The sequence below is a fragment of the Sciurus carolinensis genome, chromosome 8, assembly GCF_902686445.1.
Source record: "Sciurus carolinensis chromosome 8, mSciCar1.2, whole genome shotgun sequence".
Classification (NCBI taxonomy): domain Eukaryota; kingdom Metazoa; phylum Chordata; class Mammalia; order Rodentia; family Sciuridae; genus Sciurus; species Sciurus carolinensis.
The window spans coordinates 123145078-123157640 of NC_062220.1; the positions used below are offsets into that span (position 1 = coordinate 123145078).

Sequence of the window (12563 nt, forward strand, 5' to 3'; positions counted from 1 at the left end):
CACACCTTGGGAGATCTTCTTGCAAATGGGGCTCCCCAAGTGGCCCTGCCCTTCTGAGACATGGTTTCTCATACATTTCTTGGTACCCACTCCCTGCACACATCCAGTCTTCCCTGTCTACTTTTCACTCTTCCCTCCCATTCTAAACTCAATTCCTCTCAACATTCCCACCCCCATTTCTAAATAGATCTTTTATTCATATGGGGTTTCTAGATCTTTCTCCAATACAGTTTCTCTTACGATATTATCATACAGTGAAGGTGGAAAAAATAGCCAGAGCTCCCCAAGTCCACCTGGCTGCATAGAGCCACAGATTGAATTTTTCACCATTGGTCAGTACATCCCCAAGGGCATAGCAGGGACCTTCATTACAGTGCTGAGTCTCAGAAACCCTGGACTACCCCCTCCCCCTGCCAGATCTCCTTTGTGATAAGGGACAACCTGGTAGACTTGGGGACACAGTCCCTCTTCCTTGATGTCCCTGAGAGCTTCCCTTTTTTGGTCAGCTCCTGCTAGGTCTGCAGGTGAAGGTGGGGGCTGTGCCTACAGAAGCCCAGGCAGCACAGAGTGGCAGGCAGTGTCACTGTTGATTTCCAGATTCAGAGCTGTGTGAGCTGTTGGTCTGAAGCAAAATAGAAAAATATGAAAACAGCCACTTCAATGCAAATGATCACCCTTCTGATGACAGTGAGTAAAGTCTTAAGGAATGAAGACAAATGAGCCCCTTTCCTGAGCAACTGACCATTCAGAAAGCTTTAGAAAGTGCTGCCTCCTGGGACAGTCTATAGGGACTGCACTTTGGGAAGGAGGGGCTACCCCAGGCTCAGGCCTTCATCTCAACATTCAGGACACAGCCTGAAGGGAGATAGAGGTGGGGGATTGAGCCACAGGGATCACAGAGGCAGAGTGGGGAGCAAGCAGGTCATACGCTATGGCAGAGCCACAAGGTAGACACTAACACATACATCCCCAAACACAATTACCCAGCTGGAAAGGAACGCCTTGCTTCAAAGAGGACTGCTTTTGGTATTTCCCCAGCACCCTATGGAGGAATTTCATAGTGGTCCCTTCTGTTTGGCTGAGTGGTCCTCCTTGTCTCTAATGGTCAAGTCCTCCATCAATGTGAGCAGCCAACCTGTGTGGGGTAGCATTTACAGGCAGGACCCAGGACCTATTTCAGGAGAACTGGACACCTAGGTCACAGCCCAGGAAGTTTATCGTAGGGCTGGACCCCTATTTTCCAGCCACCACCTGCTCTCTTAAGTCCCAAGATTACTCACAGAGCCTCCAGGCTTCCAGGAATCCTTAGGAGGATGCTGCCAGGAAAGGTCTTGGGGTTAGCCGGGACACCTAGGGTCATTGTAGCCTCCTTGCTTAGGCAGTGAGGCTGATCTGCTTCTCGAAGTCCACTTAGCTCCTCTGACTTCAGCAGCTGTTTCCCTTGATTTCCGTGTTTCCCAAGCACATGTCTCACATATCTCATCTCCAATAAGAATTTAAGTGTCTGGAAGATAGAGATCCTATTGCATGATTTCTGGTGAATAAAAATACCTGGATTAGATACCATTTTACACCTATTAGGATGGTTACTGTTTTTTATAAAGGATGTAGGGATATTGAAACTCTTGTGCACTATTTGGAATGTAAAACAGCACAGCCACTGTGGTTCCTCAAAAAATTAAAAATAGAATTATCTGTGATACAGAAAGGTCACTTCTGGGTATATACCCCAGACAATTAAAAGCAGGGACTCAAATATATGTGTACATGCCCATTTTCATAGCATCATCATTCATAACAACAAAGAGATAGAAGCAACTCAAGTGTTCATCAATAGATGAATAAGCAAATGGGTCTATCAACACAATGAACTTTAAAAAAAATTTTTTGGTTGTTTATGGACCTTTATTGTATTTATTTATTTGTACGTGGTGCTGAGAATTGAACCCAGTACCTCACACATGCTAGGCAAGCACTCTACCACTGAGTTACTACTACAGCCCCACAGTGGACTTAAAAAGGAAGGAAATTCTGACAAATGCTACAACACAGGCTAACTTGACATTATACTCAGTGAAATAAGTCAGTCATAAAAGGACAAATACTGTATGACTTTACATATATGAGGCACATAGAGTAGGCGAGTCTATAGAAACAGAAAGTAGAATGGTGGGTGCCAGGGACTGGGGGAAGGGAAGAATGAGAATGCTTAATGGCTATCTTGTAAAGTTTCAGTTTTGCAAGATAACAAATTCTGGAGGTGGTGCCTGCTGCATGACAACGTAAATGACCGACACTTAAAAAGGGTTAAAATGGCAAATTTGTCACTTACGTTAATCTTGGATTGATCAATTCCTTCCCTGTCTCTAAACCATGTTTTATTTTTTTGTTTATGAGTTTCCTTGTTTTGCAATACTGGGGATTGAACCCAGGACCTTGCATATGCTAGGCAAGTACTCTATCATTGAGTTGCACCCCCAACTTCTTAGCCAGTACTTTTTAACAGGAGTCATTTTGTCCCCCAGGGGCATTTGGCAAAGCCTGGAGACAACTATGGTTGTCACTCAAGGTGGGGGTTGCCTCTGGTATCTGGTGGGTTGAGGCCAGGGATACTGCCCAATACCCTGCAATGCACAGGGAGGCCTCCTCACAGAGTCATTCAGCCTAGGTGTCACAGGGCCACAGTGGAGAGGCCTGTATGGACCTTTCCAGAGAGCCATACATGGTATGGACAAGCCAATAGCTCAGAACCAAACATTCTGATCCCAGAAGGCCCTCAAGTCCCACTTGGCATGTAGCTTCCCCTCCCAGTAGGAGTTGCTTCTTTTTCTGGATCAGAGGTGCTCTGGGGCACTCTCTGCAGGTCTCCCCTTGCCCAGGTGGAACTTGATTTGCCAATGAAGCCAGTGCTGAAGTGGGGATGGCTGCAGTGGGGTGGCCTCAAGGGGCTAAGAAGGCTGACAACCCTAAAGGGGGCAGAGAACTATTGGTGCCATTCCCTGGAGATGACATCTCCAAGTGCCCCTGCCCTTTGCAAGTCTTGCTGGTTCCAGAACAGAAGGTGTACGTGGGGCAGGTGTGGATGGAAGTTAGTTTGCATCAACTGTGATGTTGGCACCTCTGAGACCATCTGCAAAGCCCAGCGGCGTCCCCAGAATGGTAGAGCTCCCAGACAGAGCTCCTTGACACTTGTGGCCTGGCTGTGTGCCTCCCTCTCTGAAATAGTCTCTCTGTTCCCTCTTCCCCATAGTGCAGTACTCTAAAGATTAGTTAGAGACTGAATCTTTAGGAGGAGGACAGCAAAGCCACTTAGTTGCTCAGGAAGAACCCAGCCTGCCCTTGCCCAGGACAGGCAAAGGTACAGAGCTATGGGTGGCTGAAGTCAAATCATGGGCATGTCACACAATTCTGGATGGTGAGAGACACAACTTCTGCTCCAAAAAAGTTTATGTTCCATAGGGAGGGACAGATGACTTCCTCAGGATGCCTAGACCTCTGTGGGGGTGGAGGGACAAAAGGGCTCAGCAGAAACAAGTTCAGGGCAGGGGTGGGCAAAGGGGACCTCTGTCTTCCCTAGAACCCAGCCTGCCACCCTGCTCAGGCATCAGGTATCACACACCTGAGGTTCACTGGAGGAGTGGGCAGCTGCTTCTCAGGGGCAGCTTACATGTGACACAGCAGGTGATGAAGTTGGTTGGGCAAGGCTTGGAACATAGAGGCAGAGACACATGCTCAGCATCCATGGTAGCGTCTGCCCAAATCAGGACATAACCCAGGTGTGCTTCAGGACGTGTGTGTATGTCCCTGGAGCACAACTCAGCAATGAAAAGGAGGGAACTGCTGAGGCAAGAGGACCTGCAGGAGTCTCCATACATTGCACTGAGTGGAAGAAGCCAGGCCCTGGAGGCACCACACTGTGGGACAAGGGCAAAAACACAGTGATGAAAGACAAGCCATGCCAAGGGCTTCAGGGGTGGGAAGGGCGAACCACAGCACTACAGGATTATACCAGGTAATGGAACTTTCATCAAAAACTTGTAAAAATTCACAAAACCCTATACTAACACGGGGAACTTTATTGAACAAAAGTTCTCTCATATATTAAGAATGACTTGATGGGACTTTAGCTTGCTCTTTGTCTTGTTTTGACCCCATTCTAGTGTGTTTCCTTTTCCTTCTCCTTTCTTGCTCTTGTTTGAATATGGTTTGTCCCCTCTGAAACTCATGCTGAAATTTGATTGGTGTCACGGTGGTACTGGAGGTGGATACTTTAAGAGGTGATAGGTCACTAAGACAGACTAATGCCTTTCAGGAGTGGGTTTGTTATCTCAGGAGCTGGTTGTTTTGCTTCTTGTATTCTCTTTGCACATTCCTGCTTGTCCTTCTGCTTTTAACCATGAGTTGAAGAGGCACAGGCCCTCACCAGATGTGGCCACTCAATCTTGGACTTGCCAGCCTCCAGCCAAAATAAAACTTTTTTTTTTTTAATAAATTACAACAGAAAATGGATTAAGACATCTCCATCCTCCACCCTCTTGACTGCTTTTGCTGAGTGTCACAGTGTGCTTTAGGATTTGTCTTCATTTCTTTTGCAGCGCTGGAAATTCGACCCTCACACATGCTAAGCAAGTGCTCTACCACTATACTACACCCTGGACCCAGAATTTGTTATTCTAAACTAGGAAAATAGCATATTCCTGTTCCTTATTTCTAAAGTAGGTATGGGGATCTTTAGTTTCCTAATCCAACTTATTTCCTTTGGGTCACTGATTACTGTTGCTGAAGCTGGGCCTGGTTTGGCTACTGGACTGGGCAACTATTTTTTGTAGACAATCCTTCTTTGGGGTAGATCAAGTTCTACCTGGTCCTTCCATATAATTCAGACATGTGACATTCATCTACTGTCTTGTCTCATCTACTCAAAGAGACATACATCTCACAGAGCACTTCTGTCTACTCTTATTGGATGGAGTTATCTCCATGTTCAGGCTGGAAAAGTGAAAATTCAGAGGTGTTCCAGGAACACACCTCATGGATAAGTGAGGCTCCTGAGGGATGAAGGTGGCTATGTGAACCTGAAACTCCCTGACCTCCCAAATGCTAACCCTTCAATGTTCTGGAGCCTGGGAAAGATTGGTGAGAAGGACATGAGTTTGGGGTGTGACTACCAGAAAGACCTTTGTTTAATGCTGAAGGTACATGTTTTCCCTTCATTTTGGGTTATGTTTGAAATTTCCAAAACTAAAGAGAAAGATAATTGTTCAATAAATGCTCAAGATTTATAAATTATGTTGTATAATAAACAATTCTCTGTATACTCACACTCGAACTCAGCTGAGAATCCAAATTCAAATATTATGGATGTAACAGTAAATTTCTGCTGACACTTCTTTTTTGTTTCCCCTTGCCCCAATATTTAAACATTGATTGCAAAATTTGTTTTATAAAATCACTAGCAGGCTGGGTGCAATGGCATATCCCTGTAACCCCAGCTAGTCAGGAGGCCAGCACAGGAGGATTGCAAATTCAAGCCCAACCTGGACAACTTGCCAAGACCACATCTCAAAATAAAATAAAAAGGGAGGTATAGCTCAATGGTAGAGCTCTTGCCTAGTGTTTTACTCAACTTTTTGTCACTGTGATCAAAAACCTGATAAGAACAACATAGAGGAGAGAAATTTATTTAGGGCTCATGATTTGTGATCTCAGATCATAGATGGCCTATTCCATCACTCTGGACCAGAGATGAGGCAGAACATCATGGTGGAAAGGCATGATGTAGAAAAGTAGCTCAAGACATTGCAGTCAGGTAGCAGAGAGAACATTTAGTTAGGGTTAACTAAATATATACCCCGAAGTCATACCCCAAGTGACCTATCTCCTCCAACCACACCTTATCTGACTATAGTTGCTGCCCACTTAGTTAATCTCTATCAGTGGATTAATGCACTGATTGGGATAAGGCTCTCATAACCCAATCATTTCACCTCTGAACTTCCTTGCATTGTCTCCCACATGAGCTTTTAGGTGATACCTCCTATCTAAACCATAACACCTAACATGCTTAAAGCCTTGACTCAATCCCCAGCTCTGCAGAAACAAACAAAAACTCATAAATATTAAATGAAAACAAGATTAACATATCCAATCTGAAAATATCCTAAACATTTTAGGAAAGACACATACACAGTTTGAGAATGATTCACTAAAATTGGTTCCAAAAGTACTAAACTATTTTTTTCCTATTATTTCTTAGGTGTGTTCTCAGGACCTTGCCAGGAATTGGCATTCTAATCAACCTGAGAGTAAGAGCACCTGCCAGGTCTATGGCTAGGGGGCACCGTGGAGGGACCAAGTGCTGTCATTCAGTGAGGTTGACCCACCCCAGCCTTATGCACTTTTTTCCCAAAAATCTTTTGAAGCAAAATACATGTAATATAAAATTTACCATCCCAGTCATTTCAAAGTATACAGTTCAGTGAGATTAAACACGTTCATTATGTGGTACAACCATCACCACCATCCATCTCCAGAATACTTTGCATCTTCTAAAACCAAAACTCTGTTCCCATTAGACAATAATTCCCTGTTCCTGCTCCCCGGCAAACCACTATTCTACTCTCTGTCCGTGAATTTGACAACTTTAGGTTCTTCCTATAAGTGGAATCATAACAGTATTTGTCTTTTGGTGACAGGCTTATTTCATTGAACATAAGATCTTCAAGGTTTATCTATGTTGTAGCATATGTCACGATTTACTTCCTTTTTAAGGATGAATAATATTTCATTGTTTGTAGATACACCACATTGTTTATTCACTTGTGGTTGGAAACTTGGGCTGCTTTCACCTCTTGGTTATTGTGATTAGTGGTGCTATGAACATGGACATATAAATATCTCATTGTGACCCTGCTTTCAATGATATGGGGTATATACCTAGAAGTGGCATTCTATTTTTAACTTTTTGAGGCCCCACCATGCTTTCCCATGGTGATTCCACCATTTTACTTCCCATCAACAGTGCACAAATGTCGTAATTTCTCTACATCCGTGTCAACACTTGCTAATTTCTGGTGTGTGTGTGTGTGTGTGTGCGTGTGTGTGCATGTGTGTATGGTACTAGGGGTTGGACTCAGGGGTGCTTGACCACAGAGCTACATCCTCAGCACCTTTTACATTTTATCTTGAGAGACAGTCTCACCAGGTTGCTGAGGCTGGCTTAGAACTTGTGCTCTTCCTGCCTCAACTTCTTGGGCTTCTGGGATTACAGATGTGCACCACATCACCTGGCTTATTTTCTGTTTTTTTTTTTTTTTTCTTTTGATAGTGGCTATCCTAACAGGTATGACATAGTAGTATCTCATGGTTTTGATTTCCTTTTCCTTAGTGATGTGCTTTTTGGTTATTCCTACATGGTCTCTGGAAACATGTCTATTCAAGTCCTTTGCCTATTTTTTAACTGATTCATTTTATATACATATATATTCATTTATATATATATATAAATTTATATATATATATATATATATATATATATATATCCCTTATCAGATACATGAGCTGCAAATATTTTCTGCAACTCTATGGGTTGCTTTTTTTAACCATTGATAGTATCTTTTTTTGATAGTATCTTTTGATGCACACAATTTTTAAATTTTCAAGAAGTCCAATTTGTTTTGTTGCCTCTGGCCTTTGGTATTGTATCCAATAAATCATTGTTAAATCCATTGTCATGAAGCTTTACATTTAGGTCTCTGATCTATTTTGAGTTAATTTTTGCATATGATATCAGGTAAGAATCTGGCTTCATTCTTTTGCATGTGGTTATTCAGTTGTCTCAGTACTATTTGTTAAAGACTGTCCTTTCCCCATCGAATGGTCTTGGCATCCTTTAAAAAAATCATTTGACAATATATGTGAGGAATTATTTCTGGATTCTGTATTCTATTTCATTGGATTATATGTCTGTCTTTATGCTACACCTTACCACACTGTTTTGATTATTATAGGTTTGTAATAAATTTTGAAATCAGAAGGTACAAGTCCTCCAGATTTATTTTTTCAAGATTGTTTTGACCATTAGGGATTCCTTTGAGATCCCAAGTGAATTTTAGGATAAACTTTTCTGTTTTTACAAAATATATCATTGGGATTTTTAAAATAAATATTGCATTGAATCTGTAGATTGTTTTGGATAGTATTGATATTTTAACAATATTAAGTTTTCTAATCCATGAATGTGGATATATTTATCTTTACTTATGTCTAATTTCCTCCTCCCTCCCTCTCTTCTTCCTTCCTTCCTTCCTTTCTGAGATTGAACCCAGAGTGCTTTACCACTGAGTTATACCCCTAGCTCTTTTTGAACAAGTTTTATTTTGAGATAGGGTCTTGCCAAGTTGGACAGGCTGTCTTTGAACTTTCAATCCTCCTGCCTCAACCTCCCAAGTAACTGGGATTACAGGCATGTGCCACCCGGACCAGCTATGTCTTTAATTTCTTTTGGCAATGTTTTGTAGTTTTTAGGGTATGAGTTTTTCACTTCCTTCATTAATTCATTCCTAAGTACTTTATTCTTTCTGATGCTTGAGTCTCTTTTTACAACAAAACTTCTTGTTATGAAACTATTTTTTGGGGGGGGGTACTGGGGATTGAAAATAATGGTGCTTTCCCACAGAGCTACATCCCTAGTCCTTTTTTTTTTTTTAGACAGAGTTCACTAAATTGCTAGGGCTGTCCTTGAACTTGTAATCTTCCTACCTCAGCCTCTCAAGAAGCTGGGATTACAGGCGTGCACCACTGCGCCAGGCTTATGTTGAGGAATTCATTACTACAGCCCATCTTTCATATTTACTTTCAGTAGTTGACATTTTGGCATCTCTTCCTGAGATGTGCAATTCTTTGGGGTTTATGTGGATGAGAGATCTCAGTTCATATGGAAATACTGCCCTGATATGTTAGGATGACAAACCTTCCTTCCTTTTTTCATTTCAGTTCTTTTCATTGTAACACACCTAATTGGATGAGTGAGGGTCATAATGATCACTGCCTCTGTGTGTGTGGCCATGCAAACCTGAGTGGGTGTGCAGCTGGAACCTCCCATCTTCTGATGGTGTGTGAGAACCATTCATACATTCTTCCTGTTTCTGGAGTCTCAGTTGTTTGTGCTCACTTTTTCTGGCTACATAAAGAAAAAGGATGAGCCTTAGTTTTTAAAGTCTGAAAACACTTAGACCTTCCACCAAGATTTGAGATCTGTGTTCCTTCCTCTGACTTCAGGGCTGGTCATAGAAGGTTCTGGGCTCTACCAAGCTTGCTGGCTTTGCTCTTAGAGCCCCCATGTAAGGAGTGTTGACTCCCCTGAGAGGACTTTGAAAGGACACACAAAGGCCCTTGTGTTAATGGTCCCCACTAAGCCCAGCCTTTTGGTGGTCCCTGCCAAAGTGCCTGGCACATGAGCTCAGAAGCCTTAGTGGAAGTAGATATGCCAGCTCTGGCTGCCACCATGTGGAACAGAGACAAACCACATACTTGGAGTCCCTCCTGAATTCCTGAATATAGCCTTCAGGTGCAGAGAATGACTGCATCACATTGCAGAGTTTTTGGCGATATATCAATGCAGTCACAGATAACTACAACAGAATGAAACCAAATGACTCAATTTCTCAACATTCTGCATCTATAAAAATATAAATAAAAGCATCTCTCGGTCATACTTGTCTTATGTAAATATCCCAGCATCTTTCTTCTATACATTTAAGTTTTTCCTGTTTGTTAGTGAGAATTCCTAGTCTGTCAGTTTCACCCATCTTGACAGACTATAGTGAAGTCACCTTGATGTGTGAACCATCTTGGCCTCACGGAAGAGGCCCTTGGAGCTCCAGTGCTGCTCTGACATCTTGGACCACATTCATATTTGTGGCAGTGACCGAGTTCCCCCATGTCTGCTCATCACATGGAATCTTTTTTTTTTTTTTATCCCCTTGTGGTACCCAGGATCAACTCAGGGCTTCGCACACACTAGGTATGTGCTCTCCCCTGAGCTATATCCCTAGGCCAGCAGCTATTTTTTAAGATAGGGGTCAACACAAGTCTCTGTGAAGGACCAGCTGATGTTTGTGGTTCTGAAGTCCCCATGATCTCTGATGCTGAAATACAAGGGCAGTTGTGGCTGGGACACAGGCTGTAATTTATTGTATACAGTAGGCAGCAGTGGATGGATGCACTGTTGATCGTAGTGTTCCTCCCTCCGGCAGTAGGGATAAAATATGAAAGCAGCCCATTTAAAGGCCATGAACAACCACTACTTTTTTTTTTTTTTTGGTGGCCATGTCCTACCTCTTCATGGTCCATAGTTTTATCCCTTAGTTGACCTTTGGAGTAGAGCCTTGAACCTCTATCAGAGATCTGGCCAGCCTCAGCCTGGGGGACCATCTGCTCTGCTCAGCAGCAGGTGCCTAGTCCTTCTCATCTGACCCTCCTGCCTGGCTTCTTCACAGGAGCTCACTAAGAACCAGCACTGGGGATGGGGGCTGAGCTGCAGCTCACTGACCTGGGTAAGCTAACAGTGAGAGGGGGAATCTCAGAAGGGCCTCATCTGCTGAGTTTCCCAAGAGGCCCCCCATTCCCAAGGTAGATGTGGAAACCACCCCTGGGAAGTGGATGCTGGAAAACCTGGTGTGAAGAGGTGGGGAGCAGCCACATCTTCCCAGAGCTGTGGAGCTGGTGGGGCTGGTGGCTTGGCTGCATGGTTTGCCTGCACAGGGCACAGGTGCACAGCAAGTTCAGCTTTAATGTTGTCATCAGTGCCAGCTTGTTGTCTGCCATGCTAGGTTTCCATATGAAGTTATAGCTAGTTGAGAATCAAGCGTTTCTAAAGAACCCCCTGAAGGGATGTTTTTTCTTTGTGCAAACAGTCTTTTGTGAAGAGGGAGTTCTGCAGCTTCTTGGCAGACACAGGTGGGAAACACCTGAGTGAACATCACTACGTGAGGAGTGTGGAGACACGCACCACACGTCAACACAGCAAGCCCCAGGCAGTGGTGGTGGCTTCCCTGGATGCATTGCTCTGGGAGTCCTTCCTCAGATAATTTCATGGTGTCAACTAACTTAGCATCCAAGTGTTGAGTCCAAGCCAACATCTGTGGGGTTACCTGTGGCCAGATGCAGGGTCCGGTATGCCTATTCCCAGAGTTCATGACTGGGATCCTGTTTGGGACACTTGAGGGGAAAAGGAGAAAGCACTCCCAGGGCCATTTTTCAGGGAGGGACAGTGTAATGCTGAGTATGTGCTGCCCACCTGCTGGGTGGATAATGACTGCATCCATGTCATAGGGTGACCATAGGGCTGAATGAGTGGCACATAGTAACACTTAATATTAAGGTAGGAGGTCCTTGGTACTGGCAGCAGATTCCTCTGAAGGCAGAATCCTATCATGTAGACATGCCAGACTCTGCCTTGGTGCCCCTGTCCAGAGCTGCACACCTTCTACTGTTCCTATGAGGAGCCCCTACCCTGTACCAGAGGTAGTAGCTGACGATGCTGGATCTCCCTGGTAGAGCTCATTAGCTTTGTAGTCTGTCTGAACCCCACCCTGGGTCACCCAAGTCACTAAACAGAATATCCCAAGACCACCTTGCTTGCTGTGAAGATATACTACTATTCACAGTGTACTGATGAGGGAGGCCTAGGGCAGGTCCTGATCAATCCCCTGGAGCTGAGAGCTCCATCCTGCAGCCACAGGATCTGAATTTGAATAGGAGCCCAGGCTGCTGTCACTCCAACTGCAGCCCTATATGGCCCTGAGCCGGGATAGTCATACCACGACTGTGTTCTTGACCCACAGAAACTCTTCCAATAAGAACATTAGGGAGCTGGGCATGGTGGTACACTCCTGTAATCCCAGCGGCTCAAGAGGCTGAGGCAGGAGGATCACAAGTTCAGAGCCAGCCTCAGCAAAAACAAGGTGCTAAGCAACTCAATAAGACCTTGTCTCTAAATAAATACAAAATAGGGCCTGGGGATGCAGCTCAGTGGTCAAGTGCCCTGAGTTCAATCCCTGGTACAAAAAAAAAAAAAAAAAAAAAAAAAAAGAAAGAAAGAAAGAAAGAAAAAATAAATAAATGGTAGACTACACCAGATTCAGTACTGAATACAAGAAATGTCTATTGCTACCTCCAAATACAGGTTTTCTTTGGTTGTGGGTAGCCTCCCCACATTGGAATGTTATGGGAGAACATTTGGAGAGGCAGATAAATGAAATCTGTGCCTCTCTCAGTTGATAGGCTGGATGCACTGGGAAATGTCTTACTGCATGCTTGAGGCTGGGGTCCAACATACTGCCTCCAGAAGCCATCATCCCCGGGCTCATCCCAGGGACACTGCACAGAACTCCAGGTTGCCACCTCCAGGTGTGATGGGGAAAGGGAAACAGTGGCCTGCCCAAGTCTTGCTGTGTAGTCTGTGTCTATGAGATGGATGACCACCATCCTCTCCACTTCCCAGGAAGGCCTTACTGACTAATCCAGGGAGTAGCAACACCTCTAAGGAAAATAGGCTGTTT

The 12563-nt window shown here is 44.0% G+C and overlaps 1 protein-coding gene across 2 annotated transcripts in view; it reads right to left on the minus strand.

Annotated features, from left to right (window-relative positions):
• Positions 1–369: 369 nt before the first annotated feature.
• Positions 370–12563, minus strand: part of Gnb1l (G protein subunit beta 1 like) — an 84740-nt gene continuing 72546 nt past the window's right edge. The window contains exons 9-10 of one of the 2 annotated variants that reach the window (XR_007109721.1): positions 1281–1534; positions 370–622 (exon numbers count right to left, since the gene is read on the minus strand). The gene's annotated coding sequence lies outside the window, so the exon portion shown is untranslated. Of the gene's footprint in view, positions 623–1280; positions 1535–12563 lie in introns of those variants that run through there. The other variant, XM_047560043.1, reaches the window with a different exon arrangement.